The sequence below is a fragment of the Chiroxiphia lanceolata genome, chromosome 4 (genome assembly GCF_009829145.1).
Source record: "Chiroxiphia lanceolata isolate bChiLan1 chromosome 4, bChiLan1.pri, whole genome shotgun sequence".
Taxonomy (NCBI): Eukaryota; Metazoa; Chordata; class Aves; order Passeriformes; family Pipridae; genus Chiroxiphia; species Chiroxiphia lanceolata.
In genome coordinates this window covers 26,856,539-26,880,496 of record NC_045640.1, presented here as the reverse complement: position 1 = coordinate 26,880,496, position 23,958 = coordinate 26,856,539, and the positions used below count along the sequence as shown (strand labels likewise).

Here is a 23,958-nt window from a genome sequence, read left to right as displayed (position 1 = left end):
TTCAAACTGAAGGAGGGAAGATTTAGGTTAGCTATTAGGAAGAAATGTTTTTACCCAGAGGGTAGTGAGGCACTGGAACAGCTTTCCAGAGAATTTGTGAATGCCCTATTCCTGGAAATGTTCAGGGTCAGGTTGGATGGGTCTTTGAGCAGCCTGGTCTAGTGAAAGGTGTCTCTGCCCATGGCAGGGGGAGTTGGAATGAGATGGTCTTTAAGCTCCCTTACAATCCAAACCATTCAGTAGAATTGAATCAACTACTTCAGCTGAATCTCCAGTCAGCTCATTCCCTAGGAGGGTCTGGAAGAATTTACACTTGCTTTTTAAATTTTTTTTATTCATTTGAATATTCAGAACTTGGTCAGATGATAGGGTAAGTTAGGAAGGCTGTGTTCATGATGTTAAATAATTCTGAGAGACCCCTGCTTGGTGCCCCTATACGCTTACAGCCACAGCAACCATCACAAGCATCTGGGAAGATGCCTTCCCTAGGTTTGGCTGGCAGGAGCTTTGTCTTGAACCTGAAGGTAGTGGGAATTCTCTAGATGACTTTTGAATGTTTCATTATTTCTTTGCCTTGGGCATTGGTCTCTTTTTTGTTATCTGTAAAAAATCAGTTTATGTATTCATATAAGGAATGTAAAACTTCTGCATAAATCAGGTGACAGGGCTCTGTATAGGTGTGCCTGCAGGAAATTACAATGATGCATGACTGTGGTTACCCAAGTTTTAGACAGTCATGCATCACCGTGAAGCTTTAGATTTACTTGTATCCTACCATGAAAGTCATAAAGAAATGAAGAATGTGCTGTTTAGTAAGCTGTAGATCAGCAGGGATATGAAGGCCAAACTCTAAATATAGATAATGTAGTTTGTTTAAGATCTGTAAATATAGTATGAAATTGGAGTTTTCTTTCTGTCTTTTGTTTATTCACTTACCTTTTTATTAGTTGACTGCTTTCTACCCCCATTTCATTCTTCTTCATTACCCTCCTCAACATTGCAAGAGATTGCTGCATAGATAAATAGACCAAAATTGTTGTTGGTAAGAAAGGACACTCTTTCAAATACTCCCGTTAATATTCTCAGAGAGCAAAGAAAAGTTACTTCATGAAACAAATTTCTTTGCTTTTTTTGACATTTTGTAGAAAAAACCAGTATTGAATCATCTTTAATCCTAAGGACTCAGTCTTTAACTTAGCTGTAGTGTGTGGGGAGGAAGACATTTGAAAGTATTTATTGCCTGAGAGACAAGAAAAAATAGGAAAAGTGGTGATCTAGGGCAAGAGTAGAAAACATGAATCATGGTGGTTTGGGTTTTATTTTCCTCAATCTAGTATGAAATAAGAGCAACCAGGCAGTCTTATTGTTAGAGTCTTTGAATTAAATTCTTCTGAGTGCCAGGATTCTAGGTAGTTCTATAAAAATTACTAGAGCTTGAAGCATGTGTGGAAACACTCCATGAGTATTTATGTATCTCATTTGACACAGGACAGAAAGCTATCCCAGAATGACTTCACATCAATTGCTCCTATTGAGACATTGTTCCAGTTAAGAAAGGTGCATTCAAAAAATAGTCTTGTCATTGTAACAAAATATTGTCAATAAAGTATGTTAAAATTATGATTTTTTTTCTGTTGAAGGTGGCATTTGACAAATTATGTAACTGATCTTTATGTGGTGTGATTAAGTGTTCTGTAAAAATAAGTCTGCCAATTGTATACAAGCTACTTTACCTTGCATGCCTGCTTCAGATATATTTTAATTTAGGTATAGCTAGGGATAAAAGCTTGACTACATAAACTCTAATTGATTGATGCATGAATTTATATTCCTGGATCACAGAGCAGTTAATTACTAAACCCAGAAGTCCTGCCTGATTTGAATCTGAGAGTCTAAAACATGTGACAGCAAGCCCTGCCCTCTGCTGTGTCTCAGTGTGTAGCTGGAGCTGTCAGGTGTACAGACACCATCCAGGAGGTTGGAGACCCTCCATAAAGATGTATACTCTAGCCAGAAGAGAAAAAAATAATTTTTTCAGTCATTTTGGAAGAAACCTAAGAAAGGAGGGAAGCTAGGACTTGTCTGAAACCACTTTTTTTTCTGTGAAATATACAGCATATTTGGTGCTTCAGTGGCTTGAGTAATAAATACTCTTTCATTTTAATTATTTATTTATGTATTTATTTTTAAATACTACATAAAATCATCTTTTATACTACCAATACTACTGCCTATGAGCTTGATGGAAGGGTTACTGTCGTGGTATCATAGTACAGGAACTACCTTAGTAATGGTTAATACAGAAGCCTGTATGATTAAATTCCTGATAAAATGATGTTAGTGGTACAAACCTGGTTTTGGGGCTCCTAGATGAGTGGAGCCCATTCTGCAAAGTGATTGTTTTCATGAGGACACCGCACGTTTGACAAAATGGATACTTCTCTGAAACTCTGTTGCACCTGGGGGAAAATTGGAGCTTTGCTGCACTGAGCTCCACCAAAAGACTACCTGGTAGTTTTCACCAGCAGATTTAATTTTAAATAAAATGTCTGTTGTAAATGTTTATTAATCTTCTTTACTTTTAAACACCAAAAAGGAATCCAGAGGAAAAATATGCCAAACTAACATTAAGAGTCTGATTAAATTTTGGAGATGCAGAGGTAGGACTCAACCAAACAATTCTAATTTTTGTGCTGTGGTATTGTACCTTGTTTAGTTTGCAAGGTTCCTTTCCTGATAGACTGTAACAGCTGCCAAAGCACAGCTTTAATGAATAAAGACTGGTTTATCCTTGACTGTAAATGATTTTTACTTTATTCTCCCCTGCATCAGCTATATCCTTGAGATGCATCCTTTCATGTAAAAGAGGTTTAGACAGTAGAATGAAAAACATCAGACCATAAAATGTACATGCTAAGAGGAATTTAAATTTCAGGCTCAACTGTTGTGCTAGTATTGTGGTTGATGGAAAATTACACTTGAGCATGCTCACTGCAGAGGTGGTTTTTGACTAAACAGAACTTTTGTATGAAAATAGGTGCTTTCCCCAGGAGGAGAGACTGACCTACAAAGGACAGCTACAGAACAAAGCACACAGATTTTCCTAGGAAAGCTACAGCAGTGTTTCCAAACTTTGACCAAAATACTCTTTTCATCCTCATATATAATCCAACATTTTGTTTATGGCTATCACCTACGAACTAAATTTATAGATTTGCTGGGAAACTTAAGAATGAAATATAAGCATGCATATACATCATCAGAAACTAGGTAGCAATGAATTTAGTCAGAAGGGACTGCTGTGCTCAATATTTCCTGCATTGCTCAGAGAGGCTGTTGGAGAGCATATCAGATTTGATAGTGAAAGTCTGTAAACGTTCTGAGTGATGAAGCTCTCCATCATGAGGATTAACTCCTGAGTATCAGTCTGAGTTAGTAAATGGCTCCAGACTATGAAACTTTTTCCTGCACTAGCTTGCTTCTGTACAAATATATAGGGAAGTCAGCTTAACCTTTCCTGGGATCTGAGGGCTTGTTCATCTTGTTAGATGAGCAAGAAAACTTAGCACCTCTCTGATGCTGCATGGACTTTGACCCTCCAAATCATCTTGGAAGCAAGGGCCATTTGAATATGGAAATCTGCTTTACCATCAGAGATTTTTCTGGGAAGTTTTTTTACTTTTCTTGAAGTCAGCCCTGTCCTTCTCGCATTCCTTTGTAGAAAAAGCAGCAAAAAATTTCCATGTGTCTCTACAAATAGCAGGAATTTGTCACCTTGGGAAGACTTGTAGTAATGACTTCAGAGATATCAAAATTGGAAGCTGACATTATACTTAATGTTACTCAGGAATCATGGAATGGCACTATTGATGTTGTAAAGATAAGTGAAACTGGCTGTTTTCTGTAATGGCCCCCTTTTGCAATTTAAACTTAATAGGGAATATTTAATTCTTTCTGAATTAAACGCTTCAATTCTTTTCAGAAAAAAAAAATTCAGATATTGTTTGTCCGTTGTGTACAACTTAAAACTGAAAAGTCACAGACCAGAGAATCATTCTACTTGGCAGTAAGTGGCATTTGTCTGCCTCTGAGAGGCAGATTAATCTAGATGATTTCATGGACTCTCTTTTAGTTCGTGTTCACAGTTCCTTGATGCTGACAGCAAGAGAAAATTCAATCAGTTGAACTCAAAGCCGAATAAAAAATATACGTAATTTTTTTGCAATATATAATTAACCTGTGTCGGGCATTTCCCCAAGATTTTATTGCAGACAGATTGTAAACAGGAGCCTGCAGTCTTAAACTTTTAGATGTCTCTTCAGAGTATTTACAGTTGCACTAGAAGTTGGAATTATAGAAGGAATATAAACATTCATACTTCCACTTTTTTATAAAATAGAAAGATGAAACTGGTTAGTTTCAAATTTTCATATTTTAGAAAACCATACTTCATTCTATATGAGACAAATGCTCAAGGTCTGTGTGCCAAATTCTGTGCTCTTTAATTGAGTGATGGTTTTTGCCTGACAAAGGCCTATGGAATTCAGCCCAGTTATGTTATGCCTTCTTTTATGTGAGTCTTTTTTCACGCAGTGCTGTGTGCTGCAAATTAGGATGCCGTAGTATGACAATGCAAGTCCTAAAAAAATTCATCTGTTTTCATGGGTAGGAAATTATATCTCTCCCCCATCATTAACCAACAAACAGTGTCTCCCATTCCGTATTCTGTTTACCACCGAAGAGTTTGACACATCTTTAAACGTTTTATTGTTTCGGGTTTAAAAGATTCTGTGTTGCTGACAGAGCAGTTGCACAGCTGGTTGGCCGGTTGTACTTAAAGCACTAATGTAGTTGGAGCACAGCTGTGGTGAAGAAAATAATGAAAAAATCCTAACTTTTAAGATTAGTCTTGTTTGTGATAGAATAAAGAACATGTTCCCATAAGTTTAGGAAGACAGATTTGTATTGCTGCGATAGTAAAACAGTACTAGAGTTCATGGAAGATGAACTAAAAATTTTTTCTGTGATGAATGCTTTGAAAAATCTGTTGAGAATGTTGCTGATTTGTGCTATTGGAATGACCAAATTTAGAGATGACTTGATATTCGTAGCACATCTGAGTACTGCATACGCTGAGCACCAAATTCCACCAAAGACATCAGCACATTGCTTCTTGGTGAGTCTCTTTGCATTAAGGAAAATACATGCTGCTGAGAGAAGGATTATTGTTGTTGAGGGGAAAAAGTGTAGACAAACTCTGTGAGCAAAGAATAGATTTCAGCCCAGAGCTTACTGTAAGAAAAAAAGGAGTCAGCTGTTTCTTAATATACTATATTATAACAGAATATACAATATGTTTTAGACTTAACTAACTTTATGATTTCTGAAATGAGTAATAATTTTGATGATTTTAATGTGTTGCCAGTGTTTAAGCTAACTTAATTGGTATAATCCTTTTAAATCTCTTAGGACTATTCCATCAGCTTACTGACTATTCCATGAATCAGTCAGGGAATATGTGAAAATACATCTAGATTTTGGAATGGAGAAAAGTTTCCTCTGCAATTTCAGAAATGCTCCTCAAGTCTTGGGAACTGCTCTCGAGTATAAACAAAGTCCTTTTGTTTTTTTTCCAATATCATATCTTACTTGTATTTCTTTTTTTAATTATTGTATGACTTAAAAGGAATAGAAGGGCAGGGAAATCTGTTGCAAGGGTGACATATGCCTCACTGTGCAGATGATGATATACCACCAAAATCTGGTTAGAAAGCACAGAAGTGCCCTGTGGGGGCACTAAAGGGCTCTAAATAGAGGGCTCTAAACAGGTAATAGTACAAGTATTTTTAAAGTGGAGAAAAAGAGGAAGTTTGTGTCTCTCTTTTAAGCTTCTGTAGTACTTCAGCAGTAGAAAAAAATGGCTCAGCTTCAGCGGTTATTAGCCGAGGGAGAGCTGTCAATCACCTTGACTCCCTACTCACTGCAGAGCCTATTACAATAGTTGCCAGTGTTGTTGCCTATACTTTGGGGAAAGCTTTGGCTTGAAATTAATTTATGGAGTTTCATAATATTTTTTTTCAGAAATATTTTCTTCTTCTGATTTGGGGTTGGTTGAGTTGAAAGAGGAGAACACTGTGTGCATACAAATACTGGGGTGCAAAGGTCTCTGCAAAACCATGCCCAGCAAAGGCTTCTGTAGCTTTCTGTCTGGGGCATTGCCTCGCCTTGCTCTACCAATATAAAATGAAATTATCTTTCACAAGTAGAGCAACTGGTGTGAGTTGAGAAGTGTGGTGAGAGCAGAGTGAGCCAAACAGCAGAAGAGAAAGGGAAGTTTCAGGAGGGTCAGGAAAATTGTTCGAAGAAAGAAGAAATCAAAGAGCACCTTCAGGACTGGAATACACTTTACCTATTCTATTAAACATTTGGCTTCCAGCTGTCTGATTTCTCACAAAATCCCACCCTGTCATTTAAGACTGAAGACTCAGCAAGAGCCTCTTTTTCTCAGCCTGTTCAGGTACCTGTCCTTTTGCCCATGGCTCCTGAGCACGACAGGCTTGGATATGCTTCTCTTCCCATCCGGATGCTGAACATGTGGCTCTGGATCCCACTTTTGAAACCTGCTCAAAGAGGAATGCGACAGAAAAGAGACTAGTTTTAGCAGCTGACATTGCAGAAGAAATAAAGGAGTTGTGATTTGTTATTAGCTATTGTAATTAAAAAAATTACCTGTAGCAGTCACCAGAACTCTGGTCTTCTGGCTAGAATAGAAGAAAGACCTTTTTTGCCTTTCGTAAGAGAACACCTGTGTGATGGATTTGGTTTATTTTTCTATACCTGTGCTATGGTCAGTAGTGTTTATAAAGCACTGGGATTCTGGGATGAACATGACCAGAAAAAAATTATAGGTATTTCTGAAAGAGCCAAGCATTTCCTTTTGAAATGGATGGTGATCAGTGCTTTGAAGTCCCTTAGAATATATCAGCATCATTAGGGTGTGAGGTACCTTTGACAAGTGCAGCAAGGAACCACCCTGAACTTAAACTGAGATTTTTCTAAGCTCACACTGTAAACATATCAGAAGGTAGGATGAGTTTAACAGTACAGCACTTCTCTGTCTGACTTTGCAGGAGAGGTGGTAACCAAACTGTAGCTAGTGCCTGTATGTACTCTCAAATACAGATATGTGGTCTTCATATGTCTTACTTGCTAGTACTTAGTAAACAATATGCGTATCTTTAAAGGACTTGGTTCATCACTTGTTTCTATTGATCATCTGTAGGCAAATAAGGGTTTTCTTGTAGACATATGCTGTTAAAAATAATAAAATTCACAGCACTGAGCAGTACCTGATGAACTGTGAAGCCATAAATAGACCATCTAGGAACAATAAAATTTGCTTAATGTAATCCATGTAATTGGACTTTGTTCTGGTAACAAACAGTACTTGGTAGGAAAATGGTGCCACTACCCTAGTGATGTGTGGTACACAAAGGCTGTCCTGGCTTTTTGAAGCCCTCAGAAGAGCCGTAAGTAGTTAACTTTTTCTTTTTCTTTCAGTTTTGCTGCTAGGTCTGTACAACCTTTATCTGGAAGATATTTCCAGGCCCTTATCTTGGCCTGTCCTAAAATATAAGGTGGAATAGAGGTATTGCATTAGTTGCAACAATGGCACAAAACTTGAGGGACCTCAATAGAGGGGTGCAAGGAAGGCTGCATGTGAGTATGACATGTACAACAGAAGGAAAGGGAATTACGGTTGTTTTCTTTCTGGACAGCAAAGGTGGGAAGGCAGATAATTCATGTGCAGTTTATAGCAGAAATTTCATGGAAACCAATAAAAAACGCTGGGGTTAGTGTCTTGGTTCCTCAAAAGTTACTGAAAGTTGTGGGAAACAAGTTACTGCAATTTTATGTGCTTCATTTTGTACAGGAATGGTCACACATTCTTCAGCAATTTGTTTCTTATATCCTTCCTTGAGTTCAACACTAATGGTATAAGTAAGCTTCCCTCAAATATATTAGCATAATTAATGATTTTCTGTTCTAAGTATGTACAAATAAAAACTCATTTACAATAAGAAGTATGAATTGCCTCAAACCATAATATAATTTTAATTTAAAGTGTGGGTTTCAGCACTCAGTAACTTGTTTCCTTTCCAACAGTAACTGTGATCTCTCTCTTACAGCTTGTGTATCTCTGTGTATAGAAATACAATATAAGCCTTCAGTAACAAAGCAATGAAGAAATCAAAATGTGGATAGATGGCTCAAATCATACCCCACCGAATATAGCTGCAGCAGTCTGCTCTTATGCAGCAGGATTTGATTATAACTCTAATTCCTTCTTCACATAGTCTGCCTCCTATATTAATGTGTCAATTCAAGTACTCTTTACTCTTGTCCTACATTTGATTAAAAAAGAAAAAAAAAATCACATCTGGGCTATATAATTTTAGAATAGGCTCCATTAGTAATTGGTGACCTTGGCTGACCTTATTTTTTGTTTTAGAAATATGCATATTGCATAGCTGAATGAGCTAAAGACCTATTTTCTAAAAGAACATAGAAATGAGGAGAAAGGAGAGCGAGCCTAATCTGAAATCAGTGTGTAACATGCAATCACACAAGAGGGTAGGGAGAACAAGAGGCAGGCATAATACACCAGATGTGGCTAGTGGCAATATTCAAAAACTTCTCTGCAAGTAATACGGATGAATTATCTTCACTTACCCTCTTTTCCCTTCACCTTGCAATACATTGCCTATAGAAAGTGGTGTGTAGCTCAGTGTAATGATGAGACTGTATACAGGGGAAAATTCATATATGTAAATTGTGGGCCAAACCTGCACAACTGTGTTGCACCACCATGGGGAAAGTTGCACTGGGACATACAGTCTGTTTTACCTTTATAATTCCTGATTTAGACCCCTGAAATCCTGAGCTTCCCATTCCAGGATGCTAATGATCATAAAAGGTATTTTGTATACAGATGCAAATGATTGCTTTCATGGTCCTCAGAAAATGAGTACTATCCACAGATGGGGATAGAAGATGGGGAGGCACACCTTCAGAAGCTGTGAAGATTTTCTCTGAGAGTGATTATACAGGAATGGTTAAGATGTTTGCTTTTGTTTTCCTTCTCCAAAGAGTCTAATCAGACTCACATGGCTTAGGAATAAGAAGTGCAAACAAATCCAAAACAGATGTCAGGTCCCAGCTTTCCTAAACATTCAATTTCTGTTATTGATTGCTGTGGTGTGTGGACTCCTCTGGGAAGTAGGCCACCAAAACATGTTTCTTTACTGATGTCTGGGAGATTTTCACACACTGAAAAAGTTCTACATTTTTCCTTTTTGAGTAACTTTAGCCTCAGCAAGAAATTAGTTAATTAATAAATGAAGAGGAGTGAATTAATTATGAATTGAAATGGTAAAGATTGAGATTCTCTGCAAAATTTCTTTGTCATATGTGCACACACGAACTAGGAAGAAGATAAGGTCATACAGAAATGATTTCAGGGAAGGACAAGGGAGCAAGTGAAGAAACATTTGAAGTAGCAGAGCCTGGAGGAGTTGTTGCTCTGGAGAATTTATGGCATTTGGTTTTGGGGCGAACACTTAACCTGTCACTTGCTTTAAAATGAGAGAAAACACACCTGCTTGTACTGATTAGTGAGTTGGAAGTAGAGAGGAAAGGGATAGAGGGGGTGAGATAGTTGTGAAGCTTCCATACATTTAAATTCTGCTTCTAGAAACATAGTAGAATTTTAGGGAAAAACATCTCTCTAAGTACATAAAAACTTTTTGAGTAGGAAATATTATGATTCTTATAACATAATGTTCTGAAGGCATGCTTTGAGTTGTTCTTTATTTGTTGAAAGCACGGTAGAAAATCAGTGGCTGTACAGACTGCAGTACTGGATTTCATTTCAGAGTTTTATGTCATTCTGTGAAATCAGCTGACAAAAATGAATTCACATTTACTTGAAAAGGTAGTACCACATGTTCCAAAAAAAGGGCTGAAAGGCTACCAGATGTATTAAAAATAACAATATGTCAAACAATGTAGATATTTAATGACCTGTTTTAGAGACTAATAATTTAGCAGCCTAAGTATCATATTTCTTATGGAAACTTGTATCCATGAGTTCCAAACATTCAAAGTATATGGTGGAGAAAACATTGATTTAGAGTCAAAAGACTGGACATACAGACAAAAAAGTATGAGAGTGACGATGTGGAAAGATGTCTGTTAAAACGGGTGAAATAATTTTGTAATTACTGTAAACATGGCAAAATATAACTTACCCCTCTCAAGAGTGTCCTTAAAAAGGAATAAAGTGCACAGAGGAATACTAAATGAAAGAAAACCTGTCCAGAAATAGCTTTTCTATTTTGCAATTTTGGCCTTACAGATTGTATTATTCATTATGTTAATTTAACAGGATTTAGAGAGCTTTTTTCCTAGTGGTAGAACGCCTTGGAAAAATATCTTTAGGGGAAACTGAAATTTACCTCCTCCAAACCATCTCGCTTAAGGATTTCGTCGTGGAATCTGTCCTTATGTGGTTACAGATGAATCAGGCTTTACTGGAGAGTGAACTACCAGCTACATAATCAGCTTACAGGTGAAGAAGAGCAACAGAAATAGATGGAGTGACATATGGGAAAAGATAAAATGGTGTTAAAAAATGCATAGTTTGCCTTTAGAACTGACTTCGTCTACGATGGGCTTTGATGATAGTTTGCAGCTATTGGGAAAAGTGTGAAATAAAAAGAAGGAAATGAAGTTGTGTGAAACTTAGAGTATTTTTGTTTACACCAAGATTGAATTCAGCCATATGTTTTCTGTAGAGGTAGCTGTACATTCCTTTCAGCCTATATCCACTAGATTTTTAACAAGTTTGTGCTCTGTGAATAAAGAGGGTTTACAGATCTAATATTTCACTAGCTCCTTGCCACCCATATCTCTCTACAGACCACATCTTCATAGCATTTGGAAGTTTGTTATCTTCATTCAACAAATAAGAAGGCTTCCAGTGTGACCGCAGGAGCATGTAGGTATCCCAATGCAGGCTTGTGCATCACCTGTAGAGCCTGGAGGAAAGCCATGCCAGGGCTCTAGGAACCATGGTACACTGATACTGACTTGTTTAAAGTGGCTTATCAAAGTTTACTCCAGATGTGACAGGGCAGGGTATTGAACCAGCTTGACTTCTCATGTCCTGTGTTGATGTTACTGTGTCATACTTCCTCTCTTTGGTTAGACATGTGGTTGTGTTTGGGGCTTGGCATGATGGGAAATACTACTGAGGTGTGAAAGGAATCCTGTCCCATATAGAAATATTACTCAATTAAGCACTTGTACAGACAGAAATGGGTAAGCAGTTAGTCAGAGGTGATAAGTTATCCTGTTCCTATGATGATACCTCATTTTCTCCAGAAGGAACACAGACTCTTTAGCAGCTGGAAATCAATTCATTTCATTGTGAATGCTGCATTACAACATGAGGCTATAGTCGAAACTGAATTAGTTTCAAATAATATCTGCAGTGTGAACAAGACCTTCCTTCAGCTTTACCTTCAGGCTTCCCTTCTTCCTGCTTTTTCCACTCAATTCTTGTAATTTTGTTGGTATGTGAAGCAGGCTGTTGTTTGCGATGGATGAAAAGACAGAATGGGAGAGATATGTGGCCTGGAAAAGCATTAATGGAGTCTGAATGGACTTTTTACTCACTGAATAATCCACCCAGCAGACTGGCAGTTTTTCCCCAGTTTGCTGTTGTGTGCTTATGAACCCTTGTACACCCCAGTTTATTGTCAAAATTTATAGATCCTGCTGTACCCCCGTATTGTCCCTATTTCTCCCTCAGGCTTCCCCTTTGAAAGCTGTTTATCTCTTCTTCTCCTCTGTTTTCCCATGCCTCTGTTACTGATTAGCTGTAGCTATCACAGTGCAGAGGGAGCTACCATTAGGCAGCCCTCTCTGATACTCGAGAGTTCCACCCATCTCTCCCCTGTCCCCCTACCACATCTTTCCCTAAGCTGTCAATCTCTTGCACCTCCCTGGCTTAGCGTCCACCCCTCAAACCGCGGTTTTTTAAACCCTTGTTTCCCTTGAATAAACTGGTATTGCATCACGAGACCTCAACTGCGTCCGAACCCTAACTGCAGTGCTCGGTCCAAATTTCCCCTATCCCTGCGGACCGAGGCAGTTGTTTTCTTCTCAGTGGTGCCAGGTGGTCATCTTTCCTTTTTGGTAGTTTTACTCAAGCAGTTGGTTTCCTGGTATCTGGATCTTTTTTCTCATTAGTTGACTGTTGCTTCATAAATGATTGAGCTGCTGCTTCAGTTGACAGGTCAGTAGACTCCTAGACAACATCAAGTATCTCCTTGTGTTACCTCTCTTCCTCTTACTGCTTCTGCTTTTTGCTGTACCTGGCATTCTGGTTCTTCTTCACTGGGATTATCGTTTGGAATAAAAATCTGCATATCCTTGTTGGTTTTATTTCTGAGTTTTTGCTGATCTATTACTTTGTGTCCCATTGTATTGTTGGCCTCAAGCTCTAGGATTTTATATAGACAGTTGGGCTATTTTGAATTTTTTTGTTATATATTTATTGTAAATAGTAAGACAATTGATAATTTTAGGTAGGCCACGGTGGTTAAATTCTGTGTGTTTTCTTTGTGCGAATGTTTTGGACACTTTTATAGTTTCTGTTCCTGATCAGCTACCTGTGAATCTTTTTGGTTAATGATGTTAACAAAGACTTGAGACTGGATTTTATCATCTATTTCAGAAATGCAATATAGGTAACATAATTAAGCTTCTTGATAAGGAACCAAGATCTGTTTTCAATTGAAAGATATAGGTTAATTAGTACGGAATGTAGATCAGAAACACTGCACTGCAAGACTTCTGTTTTTCAAACTCTGATCTTCAGAAGTCAATGTGTGTTTTTCTATTGACTGTGCCAATGAATGGATGGATAGTGTGTTTTTCAAAATCAGACTTTAAAGTAGACTGCCAGCTCTGTTGAATCTTTTAGAAAAAAATTGAAGCCAGAGCATTTTCCTCAGTGTAGAGAATTAGTCATGCATTAATGGGCTTCTCTAAAATTTTCTATCTTTGTCACGTGGTTCCATTTTTGTCAAAAAGGACTCAGACTGAGCACTCTGCCTGCTCTCTGTTTGCAAGAAATGTGTCATAAAACTATGACGGCTTCATGTTTGCTTTTAATTATTTCTGTTTAAAGAGGCACACAAGGAATATTCTTAGGCCACTAAACAGCTTTTGTCTTTACATGCATTGTGTATGTTTGTGAGGTGAAGTGAGGGTGAGATAAAATGCTCTGGGATATAGCAATATTTTATTTTATTTTATATTTATGTATTTAAATTTCATTAATCTTGCATGTGTACTTCATTGTATTGCCACTGTAGTAATAATATGACAGCAACAGCTTATACCAAACTATTAAAAACCCCAGGTTTACAAGGTGATCTGCAGTAGCAGGTTGATATGGAAGGTAACACTGTCTCCATTACTTTCCTGATCACTGTCATGTGACTAAAAGGTTTAAGAGCATAAATCATGTGACGTGCGACATCTGAAGCCAGTGCATAGCTGTTACACAGGAGGACTAGAAGCCGTCCCCCAAGCCTGCTCCTGCTGAGCTTATTTTTTCTTATATTTTTGTTATGGTACATGAGTGGAGGATCAGAACTGCAGCTAAAACCAGGTGGGACCTGGGTGACAAAGTCATCTTTGATTATCTGAGCCTCAGTTTTGAAGTAGGCACTAAGCCAGAAGGAGCCTTGTGACATGCTAGAAGCCAGAGTGTTTTTTGTCTTGAGTCGGTGGGTACCAGACCATGACTTGGGCATTGGATGATTGTGTTCCTCGCACCTTTTTGTGTCCCTTCTCATGCTTCTGACTGAATGGCTCTTCCCTTCCCATGCTGAGTGAAATGTCAGCTATTCTTTTGTGCTCTTCCAGAGCTTTACCAGGACTCAGGAGCTGTCGGAGCTGTCTGCAGTCATTTGTGTGGGAGGTGTGTGAGGGGACTTACATATTAACTGTGCTGGAATAATTACTGTATTTGACCTGAATAATAATCAAGTGGTATTTTTTGAAAAAAAAAAAAAAAATTCTGGACAAGGGATAGAAGAATATTTTACTCATCAAACTCTGTACTCAATAATTCCACAAATTATAAAATGCCTTGATGAAAAGAAGCAATTACTTTTAAAAGACGTAGGAAGCACTATTCATGAAATAGGTACCATTTGTTATGATTTTTTTGTTCAAAATTTAAAATCAGAATACCGAAGTCTTTGGAGAATAAAATGTTAAGTAATTCTGCAGTCTTATTTTTTTTTAGATGCTGCAGTTTCCCTGTGTTGCCATGGTAACATACTTTCTGTATAATTGCCAGGCTGCCTTACAGTGATGCAAATAAGTAAAGAAGTTGTCACATGGTATGACCTAGGCTTATATTTGAGTGGAGATTTATTGCCCACAGAGCAGTAATAGCACCAAAGATATCTGTCACCTGCAGGATAAGGAATTACATGTTGCTGAAGTGCTGCAGAAACAAATGGCAGTGAATGTGAAGTGCTGGGCCTAGCTGTTACACAGAAGGACCAGAAGCCCTCCCGCAAACCTGCTCCTGATGAGTTTATTTTTTTTTATGCTTTTCTTGGTACATGAGTGGAGGATCAGAACTGCAGCTAACACCAGCCCTAAACATGTTATTTAGGAATTTAATTTGTCTTGGAGATACAAGAAGTCTGGAGCAAAGAAATTTGCAAAGAAAGAGTCATAGCTTTGACAATTACCAGCAAAATTTTGCCCCTTCTCCAAGAAGAATTAGCATTGGCATCCAAAGAACTCCTCTCAAAAAAAAGAGTAAAAAAAGGGGGAAAGGAAGGGGGCAGCGAGAAAAAGGGAACCCAGGCAATAAAAAGTGAGAAAACCAAAAGGGAACCGAGAGAATAAAAAGTTTTCCTTAGTTTCTGTTTGAAAGTCAGTGCATCTTGAACACCCCTTCAGAAATTTTTGATGTGAAACACAAATTCCAGTGGTTCCTGGAAATGTCCCTTTCCAAGAATACTTCTCTTGGCCAAGCTTTCAGCCCTCAGTCCTCAATGTACTACGATGTGCTGCTCCATAAGGAAGAAAGCACTGCAGGGATGTCTTAGTGATGAGACCTGGGCATTTCTGACTAGCAACCTGAGAGTGCTCATCACCATATTCAGTTCAGGCAGAAAATAAGTTTCTTTAAATATGCATTTTAAAACATAAAAGTCAGAACAGAAAAAAAAAGACAAAACCAACAGCCCACCAAAAAAATGCTGTTCTGCATCAGTCTTAACACTAGTTGCTCCAAATCAGCCATTTTGGGGACACTGGAACTAGCTCAGATGTCCTGTATAACACTTGCTCAGAGGTTTTTGTCTCTTATGAGCCCTCTTTGTTCCTTAGTTAAGGATGGATTCTGCTAAAGCTCTCTCTTTCACTGCCTCAGCATCTCTGCTACAATAGGTGCTGGAGGATTACCCTATTCTTCTACATAAGACTGTTTTTATTGTTTGTTGTTGGGGTTTTTTCAGCAGTTCTTTCTGAAAGATCTTCTGTTGGTCTTTGTTAAAACCATATTGTCCCTAGAGTGAGTTTCTCCTCCTTTGTTTTCTTACCTATGGCTGTGAAGTTATGTCCTCTCTTGTGAGGCTGCTTGGACACTAGTAGTAAGCAGGATGGTTTCTCATCCCTCACTACCAAGGGTTAGGTTTATCTTCTCCTTCCCTTCAAATCTACTTCTAATTTATTAGAATTGTAGCAATCTCACACAGATATCCACTATGTTCCTTAATTAGACTTCCTGGCTTCTGGCTCTTTCTGCGAGTTATTTTAAGGCTGTAAGAGAACTTCATCTTCCTAGATTAGGAGGAGGATTCATTGTTCATGCATAACAGAGGGTTTGTAACTTTCTACTTACCATTTGCTTCTTTCTCAGAGAAAATAGTATAAATAAAAAATCTGACCACTTCTGCTTTCTCTTTGTCTAGGAAAGGTCTTATTGCAATATGTATCATTGTGAGTTAGTATGGCCACATAATGGTGGTTTTCTCCATACAAAAATGATGTGGAATAAAATAGTAAAAGTACAAAGTAGGAAAGCTGCTATCCATAAAACTACAGAATAGATTCAAATTGCATATAGCCCATAGCCTCACAGGAACCATAATAATATTTTTTCCTCTTTTTGTTTGTTTGTGTTGGGTTTATTTAAGAGAAAAGTATGGTAATTGAGTATTTAAAATCATAATTGGATTTCAAGAGTCATTTTTTGCCTTCACAGTATGGTTGGTCTTTGCACTATCCTTCTTGCAGGAATGGATTATCAGCTGGAATGGTAGAATGCAAAAAGCAATGTCTGAGCATATCTGATAGATATTACCTAAGAACAACTGTTATCCATCCCTTCTGTGCAGGAACTGTGAAAATGTCACTGCAAATACTCTGAGCATACAAACTGAAGTCCATGTACTTATGCCACTGAGACTCATGGTAGGATAATTCAATTTTTATTATTCAGGACACTCAGTTGTATCAAAATCAGATTCTTCCTTCTTACTGGTCCTAGAACTCTGATGTTTAAAAAAATGATACTAATTGTCACTGAACAAAAATGACTATGTCCATATTAGTTCTCTATTAAGCTTGTTTTAAAACTCTAGTTATTTTAGATGTAAGAGTTACAAGAAAAAAGTCTTTGAAGGTTCTGTATGTGCCACCGTTTAATCAAGAAAATCACTGCAATTCAGAATGGTTCTCATTATAACATTTTACATATCACATTAAAAAGAATATGTAAGTTGTTTGAAAGAGTAATGATTTTGTTGTTGTCTTTATAATGGCATGTTGGTCTCCTACTCCTACCCAATGCTAGCAATAAAGATAATAGTCTATAATTGGTATGTCCAATAAAATGCTTTGAAATGGGAACACATAAAATTATTGTGTGAAGGCAACAACCTCAGTAAGGTAGATGAAGACTTGCTTATATGAGTCTGTTGGGGAAAAAAAGTATTTCAAATATAATAAAGGACTTTTAAATTACAAGCTAAGTTTCTTTCCTTCCCTTTCTGATTATGTTTGATTTTTACCCTTTTTCACATTCTCTCTATTTTGTATTTTTACAACCTCTATTGTTCAAATGAGCCACTGATACTTAAAAGCCCGAGGGAAAATATGAGACATTCTCAACTTATGCCAACTCTTGTTTCATCCTCAACACACAAGCAAAGAAATACTCTTCTCTCCCTACTATTTCTAAAATAAATAAAAAAAACCCCTCCCTGTTATTTATTTTTTTATTTTGTGAAATCAACTTAAATTTCCATTAGTCATCCCATTGAAAATGATGAAGAAAAGCTATGGATTTCCAGGCTGAAAAGTATATCAATACTTTTTTAGATATCTTTCATGGGACTTCAGTGTATTAGATGCACTCTTAGGAACAGAGCACCTGACACACACACAAAATAAGTGTGTGTGCTTTACACAAACACAAAATAAGTGTGTGTGCTTATCTCCCACATCACTTTAGTTCTGCCACTTTTGAGGACATGACAGAAAAGAAATCCAGTATCTCAGGAGTTCTTTCCCTGTTGTTCCTATCAAAGTGTTACTAGTCTTGGGCATATTACAATGACAGCTTGTTTCCATGCTTGTAACCCCTTCTGCAAACTGAGCAGGAAACTATTTCTTACAAAGTCGTCTCCCTGGGGTGTCCTAAAGATTAATTGCTGTAAGTACAGTTCCTGGAACACATAAAGTTCCCTATAAGCATCCATCATTAAATGTTATATCCCCTCAAGTACTTAACCATATTAGCTTTTCTTACTTAAGTAGCCCCAGTGAAATCTGTTTCTATTAATTATTTTCACTATTTGCCACTATTCTTAAACACAAGTTAAATGGCTTTGGCTGTGGGAAAGCAAATTCATGAGACAGCTGCTTTCTTCTGTATTTAAAGTAAACATAGCACTGTCTTTTTGCATTACTTTATTCAATTACGTTTATCTTTGTCAATGAATTTTTTACTCCAGTGATTTTCTGACTCTTATTTTCCTTATCAGGGGAGGTACTTAAAAATATTGGAAGTACCAAAACTGTACAAAACCAAGAGCAGAGAAATAAAGAAGAAGAAAATCAAAAAGCATCAAGCATCCTTGCAACTTGCAGGAGTCTCACAATTTCTGTACCAATTTGAAGAATAAGAAAGGTGGATGTGGCAATGAGGATTTCAGGAAGCTATGACTTGAGCTGACATGCAAAAAATAGGTATGTTTTTTAAACCAATTCCATTAATTTCTAATCAGTTTAGTATTCAGTTAAAAAATTGCTCAGAAGGCTGTTCTTAAAGCTCACATTCCTTATCTACCATTTTTCTACTGTTTCTATTCACTGGAGCTGCCTCCTCTCTCCAAGTGTAGTCTTACATATGCAGACCTAGAAATTCTCTGTCCTGGAGTCCTGTAGGCAGAAGGTTCAATTCCCAGAATTTTTCTGATTTCCTATTAGTGTTCCTAGTGTACATACAAAGGTGTCTAAACATAATGAATACATTTTACAAAAACAAGTCAACCCATCCTCTTGTCCCCACTATCTTTTCACTAAACAAGTTGCAGTGACTCCCTCCATTAAGTAAACAGAATTTAAACAACTTATTTGGTTTAATCTTCAAGAACAGATAGGTAGAGAGCTAATGTGATGATCTAAATGAATTTCTGACCAACAGAGAAGGTACTTCATACTGGCTGCTGATGTGGTTGCATTCCTATCTTAGGGGCTTTTCTTTATTTCATTTTCCTTAACAATTTATTTTGTAGTATTAGCAATGTCAGGGTAACTCCAAATTTAGCAGTGTTGTCTCTCCTTATTTAAAGTAAATAAATACATAGATAAGTGTCATCAAGAAGCCAGTTAGTTACTTAAGACATTCACAGCTAGACCAAGACAACCCTGATTCCTGCTGTATTTGAAACATTCCAACCAAGATGTACTTGATATCTTCCTTGTCTTAAGAAGCACTTACCAGTATTAGAAGCTAATTAAGGCTGAATTCGTCATTATATCTAAGCATGTTCCTTAGCTGGGGGACACACAATTCTACTAATTCCACATTCTCATTCAGAATCACAGAATATTCTGAATTGGAAGGGACTCACAAGGATCATGGAGTCCAGCTTTCAAGTTCAGGGATCAAACCCACAACCATGGCATTTTTAGTACCAGGCTCTAACCAGCTGAGTTAATATCAGGGTACTTGTAGCCTTAAATTTGAGTACCTTGCTGAATCAGAACAGATTATGAAGATTCTAGAAGGGAAAAAATTCATTTGCTCTAAATGAAAGAACTCACAACATAGATTTTGATTTCAGGAAAAACATGCGTTTCTTTTCCAGCCCAATGAAAAAAACCAACATATTACACTTGCCAAGTACCAGAGAGATATTAAGGACTTATTATTTTCAAATTTAAAATCTACCTTTGATTTATCTTTGTTCAAAGCCTTGGAGCTGTAATAAATTGTTGAATGATCTTATCTGGCTTCTGATATGTCCTTGGCAAGGACATATATAGCAGGCAAATTAAAATCTTGGGCTTCTTGTAGGAGAACTCTTATCCTGGGATTCTGTAAATAAATATCTTGTCTGGGAATTTAAACTAGCTAAATTCATGTATCAAACTGTTCATGTACCAGAATATGACAAAATGTTGAGCATATGAAGCTGCCCAGAAATTACGTGTGTTTGGTACACCAGGGATCACAACCCACATTTTTCTGTACAAGCAGTGATACATTACTATGCAGCCAATGCACAAGGTTCAAGAATATAAAGCAGGAGAACTTCCCCACCTCCCAAAAAATCATACAAAATAATCAGATGCTTTAAGCATTGTTCCCCACTGTCCATCTGCTGCATAACACTGTTTTTTTCGTGCATTTCCTCCTTTTTTTTTTTTCCATTCCAGAGTATCTAGCATTGTAACAAGGGCAGTCATCACCTGTCTCCCAGCAGCAAAAACTGCAAAGCAGATGAAAGCTAGCAAGTTACTGAGGCTGCCAAGAATTGGCCTGGGTGAAAATAGCCACAGTATCTCATTTACTACATGCTAAAATGACTGCACCAAGAATGTACTAACTACAGACGTGGAAGATGGAAAGATCTATGTCTTTCATGCCTCTTGGAAATCTCATGCTTTGCCTGGATCTGACCATTTTCCTCTCAGACCAAGAGCCTTAATGACTCAGAAGACCCTAAAATTAATCTTTCCAATTCATCTGTAATTTTTCCATGGCAGTTTTAAAATTGTACTGTATGTACAATTTTACTGCTCTCAGATCACCTTGTTTGAGTGTGGATGTGGTTCTCTTGTGGCAAGCTAGAATTTGATCAAAAGAGCATGCAATTCACAGTTCTTCAACAAAATGTTAAGCTACAGGTTTAGTGGCAATTCTGGGATCTCTGGCTAAATTAGGTTTCCCAGTAGGAACCTCTACGAATTCCAAATATATTCATATATATTAGCAGAAGTGAAAGATGTAGGATAAGGATTTCAGCACCGTTAATTAGAATTGATACATTATTTTTGACTTTAGAGTTAAAGTTTGTGCCCTTATACAAATTTATTAAAGAATTTTCCGTCATTTTTGAAGGGTACTCTAATAGGATGATCTGTTCTCTGTACACATAATGGCATCTGGGACCAGCAAAACCTTATCAAGTCCTGCCATTTCTAAGAAATCAAATTCTGGGAAACATCACCGGACTTGTCTAGGATGGTGAAAGAAAGAGAATACGTCTCTTAATGTTGTGATTATCTGCCCACTAAAGGACATGTTTTTACAACAGAAGCTAGTTTAAGGCCAGGAGAAACTTGTGATGACTTTCCCTTTTAAGTACTTTATGCATAAGTTGGGGTTATAGATGATGAACTATCTGGATTTAGTCTAATGTAGCTCTTTTTTTAAGCATTATAAGTTTTGGTGTTAGAAACTTCTTTTCCTCTCATGACTTACTCATCACAGTGGTTCACTAGCTGATTACAACGATCATATATAACCCTTCAGTCACTGAGTCACTCTGGAAATGTGGATTTCCTGTCTTCTTCTTGAGAGAACAACATGTTGAAAAGGCCAAATAAAGAAGATGGGGGGATAGTTTTTAACAGTATGTTTTTTAGGATATCAGTAGGAGAGAAATTATGATTCTGAAACTTAGGGTTGGCATCCCAAATAGCTTTGGCCTTACAAAGTATTAACTTAATCTCTGAATATCTCCCTCTGGGACAGCAATGACTTGCATTAGGGGTCTTAGGTACTTCCAGCAATAGACTGGGAGCCTTAACAAGTCCTGTGAACTCAATCATTTACATTAACAAGGAAGTGCAGATAAGATTACATGTGATTGTCCATTAGGCTAAAAATTCCTACAGGCAAGCAAAAAAATCCCAGGTGGCTGATATTTTTAAATAAATAATATAGAAAGATTGTGAACCACAGTGGTCAGACTATGGTCCAGCTATTTACTAAATCTACAAAAAAATGCCATGGCATGTTTTGGGCAAAAAATCCATTCTGGAAAATTGATATTTTTGCTCTTGGGTGTACTAGAAGGCATCCTATCCTGTGGCTTTTCTTGTCATAATAAATGAAATAAGCTCTTACTATTCATGGGTTTTTTTCCTGTCTGTTGTGTAAAAATAGGTTTATTGCTTGTATCTTGATATACAGCTTTCCTCAGCATTCGACTCTATTCACAAATGCAGGTGAAATAAAGCAAAGATAGGATAAACAAAGCCAGAAATGCACACATTTAGATTATGAATCCAATTTCTGCAAGGTATGGAGCCTGTTCCTCAAGCTGCCAGAATTAATTGGGTCAATGAAAACATAGAATCATGGAATCATAGATAATGCTGAGTTGGAAGGGACCCATTAGGATCAAGTCCAACTCCTGACCCTGCACAGGACACACCAAGAGTCAAATCATGTACCTGAAAGCATCGTCCAAACGCTTCTTGAACTCTGTCAGGCTTGGTGCTGTGACCACTTCCCTGGGAAGACTGTTCCAGTGCCCAACCACCCTCTGAGTGAAGAATCTTTTTCTAATATCCAACCTAAACCTCCCCTGACACAGCCTCATGCTGTTTCATTGAGTCCTCTGACTGGTCACAAGAGTGAAGAGATCCATACTTGTCCCTCCGTTTCCCCTCACAAGGAAGTTGTAACTACAGTGAAGTCTCCCCTCAGTCTCCTCTTCTCCAGGCTGAACAAACCAAGTGACCTCAGCCACTCCTCATAAGGTTTCCCCTTAGGATCTCCATAGGTGAGATTCTGCCCTGATACTGGGCTGAAAAGAAAGGTCACTGTGGCTAGACTTCAGTTAAAGAGAAACAAATTCTCCAGAAAAGAAATAAAAAATATGACTTGGTAGGTAAGTTCCTTTATACACAACAGTTTGTGAACACATAATTAAACACTTACTCAACTGTGGGTTTGATTTATGGCAGACCAACTCAGGGATATATAATCAAGTTCCACTCTTACCTATTTAATTGATTGATGAGAAAGTAACTTGCTGTAATTTAATAAAATTGAAAGCAACAAACATTTTCAAAGTGTTGTTATTTGTCTTGGGATATTGATCATAAAATATGCAAGACGACCCTCAGTACGTGCTGGATTCAAAGACCCAAGCTGCCTTTTATGCATGGCTTCTTCCTTTTTTCCCTATAGTACATCTAAAAAACTTGTTGTTCTCTTGTTTTCAACAGGGACTTAACATTTTCAGGCCTTGAGTCTTATACATTGTGAGCACTCAAACTGCTTTATTGGCTTTATACCCCTAGATTCCCATAATTTTCTCCCTTTCGCCAGAAAAAATTATGGCTGTTAATGTCGTCTCTCTCCTCTGTGTCTGTGAATCTAGTGCTACTACTCTTTCTTGGAATCCCCATATCCACTACTCTCAATATCAACATCCAGAGCAATTTTTAAATGGATTAAGCATCAAGGAGAAAAATCATTACCGTTCTTCATTTCTTAAGACATTTGTAAATGTTAACTCAAATTCTTTGTGCAAGCATTTTATTGTATGTGATGTAAGGCTGTGATTACTGAAGAAATTGTTGAGTCAAAAGAATCATAAAATCATAGAATCAGCTGGGTTGGAAGTGACCTCTGAGATCATCAAGTCCAACCCTTGATCCACTACTGCCGTGGTTACTAGACCATGGCACTAAGTGCCACATCCAGTCTCATCTTAAAAACCTCCAGGGATGGAGAATCCACCGCTTACCTGGGCAGCCCATTCCAATGCCTGATTACCCTCTCTGTAAAGAATTTCTTCCTAATATCTAACCTAAACCTCCCCTGGCAGAGTTTAAGACCATGCCCTCTTGTCTTACTGATAGCTGCCTGGGAGAAGAGACCAACCCCCACCTGGCTACAACTTCCTTTCAGGGAGTTGTAGAGAGCGATGAGGTCTCCCTTGAACCTCCTCTTCTCCAGGCTAAACAACATCCTCAGAGCAGAAACCTTATATCCTCTGGTGACACAAAACTTGCTGTGTTTTTTAAGTGAACACTGCACAGTATCATTAGGGCTTCATTGCAAAATGTTTCTGTATATTGTTCGGTTATAGAGAAGAAATATAATTATGGTATCTGGAAAGAAGTAGCTGAAGGACATACTCAATTTATTCTTGATCTTAGAGAAAGATACAAAGAAATGTTTGCCACTGTCTTTGCCTTTTGAAAGGGATTTTGCGTATTTTTGTATTATTTTTACTTTGCAAACTTCCTTCTTAAAACAAATTTCATTGTTATGAAGCCATATTGGTAGAGGACAGCCCTCGTGCTGGTAGCTTTGTTAAATTA

The 23,958-nt window shown here is 37.6% G+C and overlaps 1 long non-coding RNA gene across 1 annotated transcript in view; it reads right to left on the bottom strand.

Moving 5' to 3' along the window:
• Positions 1–936: 936 nt before the first annotated feature.
• Positions 937–23,958, bottom strand: part of LOC116785749 — a 45,047-nt gene continuing 22,025 nt past the window's right edge. The window contains exons 2-3 of the long non-coding RNA XR_004356699.1: positions 6,410–6,620; positions 937–1,010 (exon numbers count right to left, since the gene is read on the bottom strand). This is a non-coding gene — a long non-coding RNA (uncharacterized LOC116785749). The remainder of the gene's footprint in view (positions 1,011–6,409; positions 6,621–23,958) is intronic.